We start from the raw sequence: 19,571 nt of genomic DNA, 5'->3' as shown, positions 1-19,571 counted from the left end.
GTATTGAGCACCCCTGTGCGGGAACTCACCGAGCATGGGACAGAGCTGTGGTCACCCCAGGTACAGAGAAGCTGCCAGGTCACAGGGGCCAAGCCACAGCCCAGGGCCCTAGCGAAAAGGCAGTAGGTCCAGGAGGGGATCCAGGCAGGCTGGCTTGGAGCCCACCACAGACCTCAGCTCTGCTGATGGACGAGGGTCAGGGAAGTTCCCAGGTGGACAGAGGCAGGAAGGCTAAACTGCCCTCTCAGTCTGGGCACCGAGCAGACCCTTGACATCCCTCATCTCTAGCCTCCCACTTTCCCTGTGAGACGGACATCATGCTGTTCCCCAGCCAAGGAAACCAAGGTTCTGAGGTCACCCAAGGCCACATGGAAGTGGGAGAGGACAAGGACAGGAGGAAGGGTGGCCAGGCCAGGCCAATCTCTTGTGTGTGTTTCTCTGTCGCTCTCTTTCTGCACCCACCTGTTCTCTCTCTCTCTTTCTCTCTCTGTGTTTCTCTCTCTCTGTCTCTCTCTCTCTCTCTCTCACACACACACACACACACACACACACAGTCTTCCCCACTGGCTTCTGGCCCCTCTCCTAGCCCCTTCCCACTCCCTGGACACCTGGCCCTTCTCTGGGCAGCAACCCAGGGGCTGGCCAGGCTCCAGGCGTCTCTTTTGCTCTGGCCCAGACACAGAAGCTGAGCAGGAGCCCCTGAGTGTGGGGAGCAGGGGCAGAGCCAGAACTCAGCGGGAGCGTCCTGGCCTGGACCTGAACCTGCGAGGGAAGGTTTGATTTTCAAAGCTAAGGCATGCTGCATGTTTTACTTTAAGTGTTTTCTTGTTCCTTCTCACTGGCTGGTACCTCCCTCCCTCCCAGGTCACAAAAAGACATTCCATCAAAAGCAAAGAGGTGATTGCACAGTTTTAAGTGTCAAAGCTCCATCAACGTGATGACGTTGAATTCTCTGAGGCCAGTAAGGTCAGGTCATTGCTCCCATTTGCAACCAAGAAAACCGAGGCTGAGGTGGGAAGCGAATTGCTGGAGGCCACAAGTTCATTCCATTACTAAGTCACCCAGCCCTCTGCCCTGACCTCCAGCCCTTCCTCTTCCCCACTGTCCCATGACAGCTCTGAAATCAGTTCTGTTTTTTTTTTTTTTTTTTTTTTTTTGTCTTTAAGACAATAATAATCTGTGAAGTAAGTTGGGAAGGTCCTTAGGGGACCAGACAGACACAAGGAAGGAAGCTGGTCCTTGCCAGTTGGTCACCTCCTGAATGTGGTGGTGGCCAGTACTGGGCTGAGTGACTCTCTGAAGGGCAAGATGAGGCGTTGATATATGACTTCCCTGGGCTCAGCCAGAGTGTCTCCAGCCTCCAGGAGGGTGACCAGACTCCAGAACTTTTTCTTACCCAGAAAGCCCTGGTGCTCCCTTCACTGAGAGTGTTCAGTCTCCGTGACTTTCTTCTCAGGGCCATGGGGTCTTCAGGCTGCTCTGGGTCCAACCCCATCTGATGTAATTCTGCCTGCACACCCGGGGGTGAGCCCAACCCCCGTCTCTCCTTTCTGGGCAGTACTGGGGACTCCTGGAGGCCGGGCTGAGTGTGCTTCACTCTCTGTAGGGGAGGTATCCCTGGGAGGCTCTGGGGACCTCAGGGAAGGGTCTGATGGGGGCCAGTCCATGCCCTCCTATGGAGCCAACATCCCTTTAAGCTTGCCTCTGGGGTCTTGTGGGACAAAGTCCAGGAAATTGGAGCTAGTAAGGCCGGTCTCATGGGTCATGATCAGGATTCAAGAGCCAGAGTGTCTAGTCCTGTCCAAGCTTGGCTATTATTAGCCCTCTGACCTTCTTTGTGCCTCAGTTTCTGCCTCTGTAAAATGGGGATAATCATTGCTTTCTGGTAGGCTTGTTGTGAGCAGTAAATGGATGAATGCGTGTGAATTCCTGAAGGCAGTGCCCGGTGCCTCGATGGTCAGCGTTCAGTGAGTCGCAGCATTGTTGTTATTGTTCTTATCTGGCACCACGTTTCCAGGGACAGTTTGCAGGATGACAGCTCGGGGAAGTAGCTAGAGCTTCTGATTTTCATGTTTAATGCGTCTAAGTTTAGGGCTTGGAGCAGGAGAGGACATCGCCATCTGGAGGCAGAGACTCAGTTCTCTGCATCCAACTGAGATGCCCTGAAATGCTTCCATTGGCAACTGGGGAGCAGGAATGAAGACAGGGCCAGATGGGGCCCCCAGGGATAAGGAAATGAGGTGGAGGGGCATAGACGGGCAGCAGCAGAGGCAGCCGGCCAGAGAGGCTCCCTTCAGCCCCCACACCTTCCTCCCACTGAGTGAGTCGACCTGGGCAGGCCCCAGAAACTGGAACATTGAAAAGAACATTAGTGTCCAGCATGTCCCCCATTTTACAGATGAGGCCCCAAGAGTGGAAGACCGTTGCCCAAGGTTATGCAGCAAATCATTGTCCAGTCTGGGCTGAGGCCCCAGGTTTCCTGACTCCCTGTCCAGTGCCCTTTCTCCTTAGAGAGTCAGGAGAGATGAAACTGAGAGAGGCGGGGCTGACCTCCAGGGCTCCTTAACCTAGGGGTCTCTAAGAGGGGCAAGGCTGACCTCTGGGGCTGCTTAGAAGCCATCAACCCAGGGTTCTCTGGGTGGAGCTTGTGACCTGGACCTCATTATCAGGGTGGGTGAATCACTCCTGTCTGTCAGATGAGGATGCTGAGGCCGAGAGAGGGCCAGGCTGGCTCAGGTGGCTTGGCATGTAAGCAACAGGCAGAGTCTTAGGTCAAGAACCCTTATCTCCAAGCAAAGCTAGTATCCCTGAGCTGATCCCTTTCATTTAAAATCTCACCTAGAGCTTTGGCGACAAAGCCGATTTTATTACAGCTTTCGTGTCTTGCACAATCCTTGCCCACACACCTGTCGTCTTGTAATTATTCTTGTACTTCTCTCTGTCTCTGGGGCCTCGAGACTCCTCCAGGCTTGTGCAGCCTCTCCTCCCACTGCCAGGCTCCCAGGGCTAACCCTCAGTGTGGCATAAAGTGCTGCATTATTTATTTCCTAATAAAAAGACAGCTTGGGTGACCCAATGGGAGATTAAAACGGATTTACTATGAGATGATTGACCATAAAACTGCAGGTTAAATCAACATGAGATGAGGTGGGGGAGAGGGAGACAGAAAGTAAAGGACAGGAGCTGCTGGTGACATTAGTCAAGGGGTTTCACATTCACACAGGTGACCGGGATTACTGTTGCCTTCAGGCTTCCTCCCGGAGAAGGCTGCGGGGGTGGCCTGGACCCAGTTCTCCCACTGCGTGACTCCAGGCGTGTCCCTTCTACTCTCGGAACCTCAGCTTCCCTGTTTATTGAATACAGAGACCGAAGTAGGGGCTTCTGGCTTGGTACAAGTGGAAACAGCATGGTCTTTGACGCCAGATAGGCTGGGGCTTGGGTTCCAGCGTGCTGGGTCCTGGGAGTGGCATTAGGCAGACCACTTCTCGAAAGTTTCCTTTTCTTTCCATGGAGATGGCAGTAATAATGGTGAGGATGGTGATAATGATGATGGTGATGATTCTAGTAATAATAATAATAGTGATAGCATAGCTAACATTCATCGAGAGCTTAACTACACCTTAATACGCTTAGAAAAACATCACGTGTTCTTACTCTTTCACATACATAGACTCATATGGCCCTCATAACCACCCTGTGGGTTCTATTGTTATTTCTATCTTGCAGAGGAGGTGGATTTCCCCACAAGGTATGGTAGCACCCCAGAGAGCAGATTGTTGGCAAGCCTGTTTGGCACCACAGTGGGTTTCCTGCTTGCCAACCTCAGCTTGTGGAATCTCAGAAACTTCTTTACCATTCAGTGGCTACAGCCACACCCTCTCCAGTGAGGTCTGAATCACAGCACGGGAGTGGGAGTTCTTTCAAATTTGTTTATCCCTTGAGTACTCTGCCTCAACCCCACATATTGGCTATGTCTGCCTAGCATTCTCTATACTCGTTAGTAATTAATCCCATCATTAGGCAATCATTCTTCTCTTTCTTTTTCTTTTTTTTTTTTAGAGGGGCGTGTCATTCTGTTGCCCAGCCTGGGCTGCAGTGGTGCGATCATGGCTCACTGCAGCTTTGAACGCCTGGGCTTGGCAATTCTCCCACCTCAGCCTCCCGAGTAGCTGGGATTACAAGCTTGAGCCACTGCTCGCAGCTCTAGGCAATAATTCTTTATATGAAGCTTTTCCTGATAAAATTACTGTGTGATCCTGCCTTCTGACTAGATCCCAACTGACACAGAATTGGTACTAAGACTGGTGCTGGGATATAGACTAGCAAAGATGGTATGTATAATTTTTAACTAAACTTTAAAAGGATAAAAAACCATTCTTAGCTCATGAGCCATGCAAAAATAAGCCGTGGGTTAGATTAGTTTGCCAACCCCTGGCTTGGAGAGACCGTCTGATATAGTTTGGATCTGTGTCCTCACCAAATCTCATGTCAAATGGTAATCTCCCGTGTTGGAGGTGGGGCCTGGTGGGAGGTGATTGGATCATGGGGTCAAAGTTTTCATGAATGGGCTAGCACCATCCCTTAGGTGCTGTTCTTGTGACAGTGAGTGAGTGAGTTATCATGAGATCTGGTTGTTTAAAAGTATGTATCACCTCTCCCCTCTCTCTTCCTTCTGGAGGGTTTAATGGTCTGAAGTATGTTGAGATATCTCCTTCTGGCAGAAAGACAAACCCCTGCATTACCTATCATGAAAAAGAGGCACAATGCTTCCTAGGCCTTTTGAATCTTGGAGGCAACATATACCACATTTGAATGTGCAACTTTGATCCAACAACAGGGTCAATTGCCAATTCTAAGTGGAAACCATAGGAAGAGAAGTCTCTGTAGCAATTCTAGGCTGCAGTGCAAACTGTTTTACCCCTTTGGCCTTATGAGATAACAGTTCCAACAACTCTCAAAGCATCTGTGGCCAAAAAGGATGCCATTGGGAGCCTCTGGCCAGCACCAGTTGGAGAATCAAACTGCAGATTTCCAGGATTTTGTAGCAAATCTATGCCCAGTGCCTGAGGTGGTCTCTCCTGACTCTGCTGTGTGGCATTACCCTGCAGGTGTGGGTGCAAAGGGCAGGGCCAGGGAGCTTGTGCTGCTGGGATAGGGCAGCCTACTGGTTAGGAGTACTGAGTTTCAGATGGCTGGTGGAGAGTTCGAATTCCAACTCTGTCACTCACTAGCTGTGTGTCCTTATACAAGTTACTTTACCTCTCTGTGCCATGTTTTTCCATCTGTAGAGTAGGGGCTAGGAGCTTCACATTATAGGGCTATTGCAAAGATTGTCCTTGTAGAGCCACACTTTAAGCAGGCTTTGTTCTAGGTGCTCTGTTTAATCAACTCAATATTCCTCAAGGGACATTATGAAGGAGGCACTATTATTATTCTCAATTTTAGATAGGCACACCGGGCACAGAGCTGTTAGGTAACTCCCCCTGGATCCAAAGGTGTGAGTGGAGGAGTTGGTCTTAAAACCCAGTCCAGATAGATCCAGAATCTTTGATCTCAAATACTGGGCTATAAAATACCCATAGGATACTTTGTATGGGGCCTGGACCACCCTAAGCCAGTTTCTTCAAGAATGGTCTGCCAGAATTACCTAGGTTGACGAGGGTATGTTTTGTTTAAAATACAAATTCCCTGGGCCCCCTGCATACTAAGTCAGAATCTCTGGGAGGAGCCTGGGAGCCTGCGTTTTGATCCCCCTCACCCCATGGCAGGTGATTTTTCAGCAAACTAAAGACAGAGAACCAAGGACCAAGAGTGCAATGAAATAGATTATGTTTTCGTCTTATGCATTTCCAGCTAAAAAGCTGAAGCTCTGGGCTCTGGAATAAGCCCTACTGCAAACAAGCTGCAGTACTGACTTAGATGGGTTACTTGCATTGCCTTGTCTCAGGTTTCCCATCCGTTCTGTGTGGATCTTGGTCCCCACTCCGCCCACCTTGCAGGAGGTGATGACGGATGAATGGAGAGTTTGAGTCCCAGCTTTGTTACTCACTAGCTATGTGTCTTTTTTTTTTTTTTTTTTTTTTTTTTTTTTTTTTTTTTGAGATGGAGTCTCCCTCTGTTGCCCAGGCTGGAGTGCAGTGGCACGATTTCAGCTCATTGCAAGCTCCGCCTCCCGGGTCCATGCCATTCTCCTGCCTCAGCCTCCAGAGTAGCTGGGACTACAGGCGCCCACCACCAAGCCCAGCTAATTTTTTGTATTTTTTAGTAGAGATGGGGTTTCACCGTGTTAGCCAGGATGGTCTCGATCTCGTGACCTCATGATCTGCCTGCCTCGGCCTCCCAAAGTGCTAGGATTACAGGCGTGAGCCACTGCACCCGGCCTACTCACTAGCTATGTGTCTTTATGCAGTCACTTTACTTCTCTGTGACACATCCTCATCTGAAGAGTGGGGCTAAGAGCTCTACGTTGTAGGGCTGTTGCAAAGCTTGTCATTACAAAGCCACATTTTGTGCAGGTGTTTTTGTCAGATGTCCTTGGGTAACAGGGCAGGCACCGGAGTCACTCTGACTGGAGGCTGGATGCCAGTGCTGCTGTAGCTGATGCCACTGACCATGTCATGTGCCCTCTGAGCCTCAGTTTCCTCATCCATAAGATGCATATCATAATCCCTACCCTACATTGGTTAGGATGAGATTTAATAAGGCAGCAGATATGAGAATGCAAGGGAACACAAATCCCTGTCCCTCCATAAAATACAATTTATTATGTATTTTATCTGTTCTAGTTTCCAAAACCTCCAGGGACGTCCAACACCCACAGGTAACTCTCATTCCGGAGTTTTGCTGATGCTAAGATTGAATCGGAAAGGGATCTTTCTCTCTCCCTTTTCCTAACTCAATGAGAGCAGGATGAGGAGCTGAAATAACCACCCAGGCGCTGCTGGGATAGAAACCACAGCTGAAGAGAAACAGCAGCCTTAGATTTTGTTAAGGTTGAGTGGTGTCTGATGAGCTGCAATTAGCCTCATTTTTCACATGTGTGCTGCAATAACCTAAAGGCATAAATTCTGTCCCTCCCCTCTACCTCACCCCTCCCAAGCCTGACCCTGGCCCGAGGCCCTGAGGACCAGCAAGTCAGGCGATCTGCCTCCCACATTTTCTGCTCGCTGGGTCATGGAGGAGGGAGGGACAGAGTTCAGTAGAAGTGCCAGGACTCCAGCTCTGCTCTCTGGGTTTGTTACAAGAGAGATAACCGAGGGTCATCCCAAAGGTTCATCCCAAACTGCCTCAGTTTCCCTAAGGTTGTCTTTGGAAGGGCAAAGAGGGAACAGCTTAGAGATGCGTCGACTGGAAAGGCAGTCTAGGCTTACTGACTGACCAGCTGTCCTCAGAGATGTCCCCATCCCAGCCCTGCCTCCTTTGGCACCTGGATTCATTGGCACAGCCAGAAGCACAGTATCCTTACCCTTCCTGTACCCCTCCCTCACATAAGCCGGGAGGAGCCTTGGTCAGCCGATTTTGGGCTCTTTGCCTGCGAAGGCTGAGTCTGAGTGGTCACCTGGAGAGGAGGTGGGGGCAGGCTTTGGAGCAGGGCCCCTGAGATCTAACCCTGGGCTGCGCCAGGATTCCAGCACAGGTGAGCCTGGGGGAAGTCAGAGCTTTTGTCTTGAAGCTATGTTTTACCTTCCTCAATGATTTTATTTAAGAAGGCTTGTGGGGGCAGAATGATGGTTATTGGGGTGTTCTGAGCCTTATATCAGGCCTTGGGGTCCACTGGTTGGCATCCTGACTCTACCATGTCCCAGCTGCGTAGCCTCAGTTCTGTAACTTCACCTGTCTGATATTTGACTTCTTCTGTCAAATGGGACTGCCAGTGCCCACTGCACAAGGTTGGGGTAGATGCAGTGAGATGTCTGCCAAGGGTCCGGTAGAGAGCCAGGCCCATGGTGGTCACCAGAGGGTGGCCACCATCACCGGTCGCAGTCATCATGGCCTGTGGCTGCAGCCACTCCTGGACCGCACCCAGAGTTCTCTGGACAGAAAAAGTGGAGTTTATGTGCAAAGTTTATGTGCAAAGGGGCTGACAGAGAGGCTGTGAAGATGCAGGTAACGTCTGCCTTTCTAGAAAATTCCTGACCTGGGCAACAATCTCAATACTGACCAGTGCTGACATCCCCACAGTGAGGAAGCTGTACCACACCTGTCTGCAGTTACCTGGCTGGGGTGGGGCTGGGGCAGTCAGTCAGGGGAAGAGCCTAGGACTCAGTGGAGGAAAACACGAACCACAGAACAGCCTTTTAACTCATACTGTTTGCTTTGAGATGATTCTGAAAGTAATGCATAAAGAGGAAAGTATCAGTTGCCCGAAATCCCACTCCTTAGAGATGACCGTTGTTTATATTATGGCCACTGTGAATATATTTGAAGTTTTATTCTATGCCTATGACTATAAATCAAGTTCCTGTTTGTCTGTTATCTCAGCAGGTGAAAATGGCTCTGTAGGTTTTCATCAAATTTGGAGGCTTCATTTGGATGATCTGACTCGAAAGCAGTGAGGACTCCTCAAAATTCACTGGTGTGGGGCACGGGGCACCACAAAAAATTAACAGCCACCAAGAAGTACAACTGAAACCAGGGACCAGAGAAGCCTGTGAGGCTCGTCTCGACCTGCCAACCATATCAGATGCAATGGATGGAGAGAACAGACGGAAAGATGGAAGCTTCACCCGCCACCTGTCACGTGAGTCACAGAGTCAGGTGCATTGACTTATGATCAAGTGTTTCCTGCCCAGGCAACTCCATGCAAATAGGCAGCAGCAGGGAGATATTTATCCAGGCACAGTTGATTATGCTCCTGAGCAATGCAGAGGCAGCCACCTGCTGCCAATGTGTGTGTGTGAGTGTGTACATGCCCATGTAAGTACGATTTTTAACCGGGGTCATCCTGCACATACAACTTTAAGTTCTTTACCCCTTCTCCTTTTGTCATAAGTGTTTGTCCCACATTATTCAATGTGGGCAGGAATTGAGGCTTGCCTCCTAGGCACTGGCCGCACGTAGGAGGTTGGGAACCTGGTGTCTACTGAGTGCGGCGTCATCATCAACGACAGTGAGCACATGTCACATGCACTGTATACCAGGCCCTGTCTCAGATGCTTTACGTAGGTGTATTAGCCTCACTCCTATTCTACAGCTGAGGAAACTCAGGCCCAGGGGTTTAAATAGCTTCCCCAGGGCCACACAGCCAGGGAGTAGCAGAGCCAGGATCTGAAGCCAGCTGTCTGGCTGGAGCGCTCCCTATAGACGGCACACCTGCTGCACGTTGGAACCTTTTGATAAACAGCATCCTCTTAGTCTTTACAGACTTACCGCAAAGTAGATGGCAGGTGAAAAACATAAAAATCTTAACATGTCCAGTATTATTATTTTTTTTGTGTGCAAATCGAGAGGGACTAGGGAACGATTATGTCATAAGAACCCGGGGAAGCAGGTGCTAGGGCTATTATGATCAACTCAGCATGCTGGCTCCTCTGGGTCCAGCTCTCTGTGGCTTCCTCCTGTGAGCCTGAAGCTGGAATTGTCTTTTAAAACCCAACCTGGTGGTTGGGAGGAGAAATCCGCACAGCCTTTGGAGGGTGATTTGACCTCATGCATTAAAAACCTTAAAAACACCTGCACTCCGTGGCCAGAAACTCGTCCCCCTTGATAGGTTTATTCCATGGGAACAAATTAAGAAGGGCACAAATTAGAGCCGGGTGTGGTGGCTCACACCTGTAATCCCAACACTTTGGGAGGCCGAAGCGGGCAGATCACGAGGTCAGGAGATCGAGACCATCCTGGCTAACACGTCTCTACTGAAAAAAAAAAAAAAAATACAAAAAATTAGTCGGGCCTGGTGGCGGGTGCCTGTAGTCCCAGCTACTTGGGAGGCTGAGGGCGGAGAATGGCGTGAATCCAGGAGGTGGAGGTTGCAGTGAGTCGAGATTGTGCCACTGCACTCCAGCCTGGGTGACACAGCGAGACTCCATCTCAAAAAAAAAAAAAAAAAAGGCACAAATTAAGGTGGTCACACATGGATTTCCTCCCGGTGTGCTTTATAAACACTTAACAGTTTAGACAACAAAGGCCCAACAGACAGGCCCATGAACACCTGAGGGCAGAGCTGACCCCTGCCCCACTCTCTGTTCTGCCCTCACCTAGTGGAGGGTCCAGCACACAGCAGGTCTTCAATTGGAATTGCAGGAGAAGGAACAATGAGATGTGTAAATCTATATATTGTGATGTGGGAAAGACAGGGTTCAAAACAATATATATATAGCATGGTTCCTTTTTTTTTTGTTAATAAAGGAGATAATAGGCATATTGATATGCACAGAAAAAGGTTGCCAAGATATGGCCCCAAATGTGGGTGTAACAGTAGCCATCTCTAGATGGTGGTGAGAGAATTTTACTTTCTTTATTCTGTTCTGTAGGGACAAGATTATCTTTACCACTTATAATCAATATTTCTTGGATATTCCAAGCATGTTAATTCATTTAATCCTCATAACAACCCTTTAACATAGGTGCTATTATCGTGTCATTTTACAGAGAAGCAAACTGTGGGCTAAAGAATGCGTGACAGTAATTGGTGGTGCCAGGAGTTGAACCCAGGCAGTAGTCCCTGAGCTGCTCTATTTCCGGGTGCACAAGCTGGGGAGGCAGGTCCTGAGTATTCATTCTTTCCTCCAGGACCCCTCTGACAGCATTGAAAGTTTTATGTCAAGTGGGTGTGGCTGGTGTAACGAGAATGGTAACAGTGGAAGATTTCCATTTTCGGAAAAGACCAGGAGAGAGAGAGCCCTGGCGCCCGGTGGGTGGGCTGTGTGCCAGGGGCAGCCAGGGGCAGCTTTGGAGAGTCAGGCAGTGGGGACTTGCTTCTCAGCTCAGCCCCAAATGCTGCTGCCCTCACCACACCTGTGAAGTTGTTGGCTGTTGCTACGTTAGGGGAGATTCTATCCTCTAGACTCTCTTCTTCTTCAGAACCTCCTTCATCAGTTCCCTTTACCAACTGCTGCCTCCAGCGCTCACCTAGGCTTACCTGTGGCCAATACCTGGCATGGCAGCTCTTACCTTGGAGGTTCCAGGCCCAGCATCTCCCAGGAGGACTGGCTGTGCCTTAGGGCTGTAGAGAAGGCACCACCATGGAGGGAATTTTGGGCAGCCCGCGCATCTGTGGGGACCAGTGTGGTGCTCTGCGCCCCATTCATCAAAGGGGAGACTGAGCATTAAGGACAGAGAGTCACCCATCCGAGCCTGTGAGTGACAGAGCTGGGTTCTCTACACACGTGTCCCCTGGCCACAGTGAAACAACCATAGGAGGTTCTGAGCAGCCAGCTGGGCTCTCCTTGGGCAAATTTCCCTGCAAATGCACTCCCCGGGAGGGCTGCTTCGTCCTGGGCCTGCCATACTCACTACCATTGTTGTGCTGGGCACAGGTTCTCATAAATTCTCCCAGGAATCTTTGGAGGTGAGGACCATGACCTCCATTGACAGAGGAGGAAACTGAGGCTCAAAGAGAGGAAGTGAGTCCTCTAAGAAGGCACAGCAAGTAGAAAGGGAGCCAGGATTTGACCCTGGGCCTGCTGGATCACAGGGACTGTGTCCTCCCTTGAGCCCTGGCTGGGATGCACTGGGCAGGTGGTCCAGCTGGCATTAGTCATTTGCAGGACAAATAGGGGTGGGGAGAGGAGGGAACTCACATCATCTGAGCACCCACTAGGTCTTCGCTCAGCTGTCACCTCCTCAGGGAAGCCCTGGCGACCTTGTCTATAACACCACGCCTTGGTATCACTCTTTTGCTCAGCCCTTTCTTGTGTGCCTTCATAGCACACACATCCCCATGTCACAGCCCCTGGCACTGCATGGCTTAGACATCGCCTGTCTGCCTCTACTCTGAGATCCAAGAGGCTCATTTTGCTCAGGGTTGTGTCCCCAGGTTCGTGTCCCCAGGGTCTGAAACCATGCCTGGCTCAGAATAGATGCTCGATGAATTTGAATGAATAAAGAACCAGAAACATTCCTCGCCATTTCTCCTTGGATCCTCTCATCAACCCTGCCGGGTAATCCCCATGTTACAGATGAGGAAGGAGAGACCAGGGAAGTAACCTGACTTGCCCAAGGCTACCATTTGCATTGTGTGCTGGAGCCAGGATTCAAACTCCCAAACCAGGGCTCCTTCCCCTCCATCTGGAAATCAGGACCACCACGTGAGGGGATACCTTGGGCAGGAGGGCAGAATGAAGTATCTGGGGCTGGCAGGACTCCTGAGAGCCCAGTCCTGGGCAGGAGCTCCAGAGCCGCTTCCCAGACTGCTTAGAAGTCCCTCCTGCCCTAGTGTTTTCAAAATAGAAGGTCCCTTGGCAGCACTGTTCAAAGGGGATGGAGGAGTTCATAGCAAACAGATCCTGGACTGCAGACTCCAGAGCTCTGTTTGCAAAGACACTGCACGCCTTGGGGACTCAGTCAGAGGAAGGGAGTGATCAGCACAGCCAGGGGCCGAGTCAGCCTACCAAGCAGGGCCAGGCTGAGCCTGACAGGAGGGATCAGACTCCTGCAGGGTGGGGATGGAGTTAGGGTTGGAGGACACTGCTGAGGCTGTGCGTGCAGAATGAACAGTAGGGCTGATCTGATGTGGAGCTGGGTTTAAATCCCCATTCTGCCACCCACTGGGTTTGTGTTGCTGGGTAGGTTGCTTCATATCTCTAAGCTTCAGTTTCTCTATCTGTAAAATGGGGAATCTTCTTGAGGCTGTCATAAGATGTCAGGGCGTGTAGGTTAAAGAGCCTGATGTGTAGGAGTCGCTCAGTAAATCTGAGTTCCCCTCCCCTCCAGCAGAGGAGAAGTAGGAGGTACGTTCTGTTCAGTTCAAAACAGTACAAGCAGACGTTGGAGGATGTGGCTTTGTATGGGTGCACAGGAAGCCAGATGAGTCCTCTTGGACTCAATTTACAGATGGGGAAATTGAGGCTGGCATAATGACTTGCCCAATGGCACAGGGGCAGGGACGCAGGGCAGGATGAGAGGCTAGGCCTCCTGACCTCCTATCCAGACTCATCCATTCTTCAGAGGCAAGCAAGGCGGAGGGAGCAAAACAACCTACTGTGTGGCCTGGGGTTTCCCTTGCCCTTTCTGAGTCTCAGTTTCCTTATAAGTACCATGGTGGGTACACAAGGGTTTCCCGAAGGCCTGGCTGGCCTGGACAGTCTGGAAGTCTGAAGAGGGTGATGTGCTCAATGCCCTTGGCCCACTCTCATGCCCAGACCAGTGCCGGGTGAGGGAGATGTCAGGAAGGGGAGGAGGTTGGGAGAAGGCTAGAGCCTGAGTCTCCTGTGCAGGTTGACGGCAGCCCTTCCCCCCATGTCCTGGCAGAGGGCGGGTTGAGGACTCCACAGGGGAGCTAACACGGCCCCATCTGTGACGTGGCCTGGCTCCAGACCCTGCTCTCCAGCCTCTTTCTTAGTCTGGGCATTACTTAGACCCAGTACCTCCCTGAATCCCCTAGTGCCATCAGCTACACAGCTGTTCTCAGCTTGGTCACACACTCCCCTTCCCCTCCCTTGGGTGCATTCCTTTGACACTCATTCTCCTCCACCCAATTGTGTCCCTGGTCCTTAAACCACCTACTTGGCTGTCCTCTCCCACCTGGAGCTGCAAACCCCTCCTACCACTGACCCCCAGTGGCAATGAGGAAGGTGACACGTACTCCCTGAGCTCCAGCCCCGGCCAGAAGAGGACCTCACATTTCTGGTAGGTGATGATGACGATGGTGACCACCAGCCAATGGTCATTAATTCAGTAACTATTTATTGAGCACCTACTATGTGCCAGGCACCTCTTTAGGTGCTAGGGATGCACCAGAGGACAAATAATCACAACAAAGTCCTCACTGACCTGGAGTTTACATTCCTCTGTGTGTGCGTTTACATAGACAACACACAATAAGTAAATTAAACTGCACGTTTGAAGGGGATAAGAGAAAGATAAGGGGGATTGGAGGAGCTGGAGGAGCCACTGCAGCTTTAAGAGGGGTGGCTGGGAGGGGCCATACCTAGGGGGCTTTTGAGGGAAGACAGGACGGGGCAGAGGGAATGCTTTCCACGTGCAGAGTTTGTTCATTGCCACGTGCTGATAGCCGCTGGGCGGTGTGTGCATCTTTGTGCTGGGAATTTTACATACCTGAATTCAGGCTGCCATCACCTCTCACCTCAGGGATGCAGATGCTCCTGTTGGTCCTCTCCACGCCCTGTGCCGCTCCCCACCAACCCATTCTCCCCACAGCAGCCAGAGTGAAGATTTGACATGAATCTAATCATGTCACTCTACCAACTAAAGCCGTACCGTGATTCTCCATTACCCTCAGAACAAAGTCCAAAGTCCTGACAGCTGATTCCTCAGAGGCCTCCATTAGCTAGCCCAGACTTGGCCAGGCTCACTGGTCTTCAAAGTACTGAGCTCAGCCTCCTCCAGGAAGTCCTCATGTCTTCTCCCGTCCTTTTGGACTATTCCTACAGGGCCCTGTGCTTCCCCCAACACAGCACTTTATCTTGAGTGGTAACTGCTCATTCCTGCCGGTCGGTGGATCCCAGAGGAAGGGTTGGCATTTGTCCTGTTCATTCTTAGATTCTTAGCACCAAGCACACAGCTGGGCACACAGTAGGAACACAGTGAATCTCTGCTGACTGCAGAGATGCATGGATGATCAGAGTGACCAGTGAGTGAACAAACACACAGTAAGCTCGTTCATCATCCCTTCCCTAGGGACAGGCGGAAGGTGTCCATGGGCGGGGGAGAAACTACTCGGCATCCAGAAACTCATTTGATTTAATTTCACGATTGTTTAGGTCTTTTTTCTTCCTTGACAACTATGGATTGGGACATAATCTGAAAATCAATCTTTCTCTCTCTCTCCAAGTTCACCCAGGCCCCCTGCTTGGCTCCAGTGACAGTCTATGGGAGCCAGCGGACTGTGCACACCGTCCTGTTGGTCGTGACAGACAGATGTTTCTCTGGATGGTGAAGCGGGGGCTCCTCTTCCTCCCCTGGCCTGGAGCTCCTGGTGAGAGCTCAGAGGGGGCTTGGACACAACACAGGAGAGCAGCAGAGAGCTTCGAGACGCCCTCGAAGGAGGTGGGAGATGTCATGCCTGTCCTTACGGTCACAGTGATATCACCCCAGGATACAGGTGGGTGCTCCCAGGGCCTCTGCTCCTTGGAGACCCTTCTCCTGATCCCAGGATGCTGGAGGCCGCCCTGCCACCTGTGAATAGGCGCATATGGTTTGGTGAGAACGCCCCAGATGCAGGCGGGCAGTTTCTGACACACAGACTGAAGGCAGAATCTAGCTTGGAAGTCACGTTGAGAACATTCTGGCCTGGATACTTCTGACTCATAGCTGAGTCTTGCCAAAATCTTTCTCCTGTTGGACGGGGACGTAGCCCTGGAAGTGCAGGGGTCACAGACTAGTGGCTGGCGGGTGGGGGTGGGCAGGTCACCTGAATGAGTGAGGGGTGAAGACAGTGGGGATAACAGGCAGAGGATGGAACTGTGACCAGTGGGAGAGGGCAGGTCCCATCAGAGGAGGACAGGAGGGAGTGCAGGGGCGCCCTTGCGGTGAGCTGCCTCACTCTAAGGACTTCCCCTGCGTTAAACCCATTTGTTGCTCAGGACACCCTGTGCGGTAGGAGCTGGTGATATACCCGTCATACAGATGACGCTGCTGGGGCCCAGGGGTTGTCACTTGCCGGAGGTCACCCAGGCGTCTGGCTCTGAAGCCTGAGATGCTCTTGAAGATGAGTTTGGCTCTTGGTAATGGTTTCCATATGGGACTGTTAGAATGCAGGGCCCCAATTTCCTGAGTTTTCAAGAGAAATTGGAGATCTTGATTTTATGAAATTTCTAGATTTTTATTACATGGTAGGTGTCAAATGAATTTCATCTTGGGAGCAGTATTCTGCTCCAGGCTGCCAGTTTGCAATTTCTGTAAGAATGGAAAGATCCTTAGACTTTTTGTCAAAGGGCTGTGACTTAGAGGCAATCAGACCTGAGCTCGAATTTCAAACCTGGACTTCCTTTCTCTGAGCCTCAGTTTCCCCACGTGTGACTCTTGCCTCACGGGGCTGCTGTGAGCAGTGGATGAGGTCACGGTCTACACATGACAAGTGCTGGACCCACAACAGACCATGTTGATATCTTCACTGATTCCCTGGCTACTCCTAGCCCCTCCCTGCTGAGCTCAAGAGAAACTTTTCCTGCCTGCTGGGCCCCTCTGCCCATGGTACCAAGAAGTTGCTATTCCCTGCCCAATGTGCTTCAGGGCCTGGCTCAGATTCAGCTTCCTCCATGAAGCTTTCCTGAACCTCAGCCGGAGGAGCCCTCACATCCACCTGCCTCATCTCCCTCCGTCCTCACCACACACAATTGTCCCAGTTTCAGAGCTAGTGAGACCAAGGCTCAGAGAGGTTGTCACTGTCCAAGGTCAAACAGCAAAAAGGTGGCCAAGGCAGGGCCTGAGGAGCCAGCCTTTCTCCCCTCCCCTTCCTCTCAGTTCTGATCCCCGAATTCCTGGGGAATAGAGCCCCTAACCGCCCACCTCTGGTCAGCATCACCAAGGCCACCAAAGCCCAGGACTTGGCCTGGGACTTGAGGGAAGCAGCTAGCCTCCACGCACTGGGATCATGGAGAAAAGATTCCTGGATTGCACACAAAGGAGACCTGATTCTGGCCTGGAGTCAGCTACCACTTCTCTGGGAGAATAAGCTGCCCAGAACAGCAGGTTCCAAGGAATGCTGCATTCTGAGAGATGCTAACAGGTGTTTTCCAGAAGATGATTCTATGGTCAAGTCAGTTTGCATAATTTTATTAGTTTTTTGCTCCATGATTAGCCATCTCAAAATCCAATGGATTCAATAGCAAACGTGTATTTTTCTTGCTCATGGTTGGTTCCCCAGGGTGGGTGAAGCAGGGTACCCTCCTGGGTACAGGAGGTTCTAGGCCTGTCCCAGTTCTCTCCTTGAATCAGCAGCTCTTCATCCACAACAAATGACAGGAGCACTAAAGGGGTGAACAGGAACATTCAATGACTCTTTTTCAAATATCATTTTGTCTTTAAAAACATTTTAAATTTACATACAAAATCCACCTTTTTTGGTGTACATGTCTATGAGGTTTTTTTCTTTTTTTTTTTTAATTTTACTTTAAGTTCCAGGATACAAGTGCAGAACATGTAGATTTATTACATAGGTATATATGTGCCATGGTGGTTTGCTACACCTATCAACCTGTAATCTAGGTTTTAAGCCCTGCATGTATTAGCTATTTGTCCTAATGCTCCTCCTCCCCTAGCTGCCTACCTGCTGGTCTGTGAGTTTTTTTTTTTTTTTTTTTTTTTTTTTTTTTTTTTTTGAGACGGAGTCTCGCTCTGTAGCCCAGGCTGGAGTACAGTGGCGTGATCTCAGCTCACTGCAAGCTCCGCCTCCCGGGTTTAGGCCATTCTCCTGTCTCAGCCTCCCGAGTAGCTGGGACTACAGGCGCCCGCCACCTTGCCCAGCTAGTTTTTTGTGTTTTTTAGTAGAGACAGGGTTTCACCGTGTTAGCCAGGCTGGTCTCGATCTCCTGACCTCGTGATCCACCCGTCTCGGCCTCCCAAAGTGCTGGGATTACAGGCTTGAGCCACCGCGCCCGGCCTTGGTCTGTGAGTTTTAACACATGCATGCAATCCTGTAACTGTCACTAGAATCAGGACACAGAACGGTTCTATCACCCGCCTCCCCCAGGTTTCCCCTGCTGCCCCTTTCTGGTTATACTGTTTCTCTGCCACTAAGCCTTGTCAATCACTGATCTGTTCTCTATGCCTATAGTTTTGCCTTTTCCGGAATGTCATACAAGTGGAATCATATGGTGTGTGGTGTTATGAGTCTGGCGTCTTTCACTCGGCTCATTTATTTATTTATATTGATTTATACAAAATATTTTACATTTTTATAGTATACACGTGAGTATTTGTTACATGCATAGAATGTGTAATGATCAAGTCAGAGTATTTGCTGTATCCATTACCTTATTTATCATTTCTATGTGTTGGTAACATTTCAAGTCCTTTCTTCCAGCTCCTTTGAAATATACAATACATTGTTGCTAACTATAGTCACGCTATTCTGCTTTTGAATGTTGGGGATTATTTCTTCTATAATTATATGTTTGTGTTCACCAATCAACCTTTCGTTATCGCCCCCTCCCACCCCCACACACTTCCCATTCTCGTATCTATCATTCTACTCTCTATCTCCATGAGAACAATTTTTTAGCTCCCACATGTGAGTGAGAACATGTAGCCTTTCTGTACCTGGCTTATTTCACTTAACATAATGACCTCCAGTTCCATCCATGTTGCTGCAAATGATAGGATTTCATCCTTTTTTGTGGTTGTCTAGTATTCCATTCTGTAGCTATACCACATTTTCTTTGTTCAACTGTCTGTCAGTGGACACTTAGGTTGAGTCTTAATCTTTGCTACTGTGAATAATGCTGCCATAAACACGCAAGTGCAGGTATCCCTTTGACATACAGATTTCTTTCGCTTTGGATAAATATCCAGTAGTGGGATTGCTGGATCATGTGGTAGTTCTATTTTTAGCTTTTTGAGAACTCTCCATATTGTTTTCCGTAGTGGTTGTACTAATTTACACTTCCACCAACACTGTATAAGAGTTCCCTTTTCTCCACATCCTCATCAACGTCTGTTATTTTTTGTCTTTTAGTAGTTGCCATTCTAACTGGGATGAGATGATATCTCATTGTGGTTTTGATTTGCATTTCCCTGATAACTAGTGATGTTGAGCATTTTTAAATATACATGTTGGCCATTTGTATGTCTTATTTTGAGAAATATCTGCTCATGTCCTTCACCCACTTTTTAATGGAATTATTTGCTTTTTTTATTGTTGAGTTGTTTGAGTTCTTTGTAAATTCTGGATATTAATCTTTTGTTGAGTGAATAATTTGCAAATATTTTCTTCAACGGGTTATCTCTTCAGTCTGTCAATTGTTTCCTTTGCTGTGAAGAAGCTTTTTAGTTTAATATAGTCTCATTTGTTTATTTTTGTTATAGTTGTCTGTGCTTTTGAGGTCTTCATAATAAATCTTTGACTAGAACAATGTCTTGAAGTGTTTTCCACATGTTTTCTTTTCTAGTAGTTGAATAGCTTTGGGTCTTACATTTAAGTCTTTAATCTATCTTAAGTTGACTTTTGTATATGGGGAGAGATACGGAATCTAGTCTCATTCTTTTGCATATGGATATCCTGTTTCCCCAGCAACATTTATTAAACAGGGCATCCTTTCGCCAGTGTATGTTCTTGGCACCTTTATTAAAAAATCAGTTGCCTGCAAATATGTGGATTTATTTCTGAGCTGATTTGTTCCATTGGTCTATGTGTCTATTTTCATACCAATACTATGCTTTTTTGGTTACTATAGCCTTGTAATGTGTTTTGAAGTCAGGTAGTGTGGTAGTTCCAGAATTTTCCCCTTTTG

This window comes from Chlorocebus sabaeus, chromosome 20, assembly GCF_047675955.1.
Source record: "Chlorocebus sabaeus isolate Y175 chromosome 20, mChlSab1.0.hap1, whole genome shotgun sequence".
Classification (NCBI taxonomy): Eukaryota; Metazoa; Chordata; class Mammalia; order Primates; family Cercopithecidae; genus Chlorocebus; species Chlorocebus sabaeus.
Note: the sequence above shows the minus strand (reverse complement) of the source record.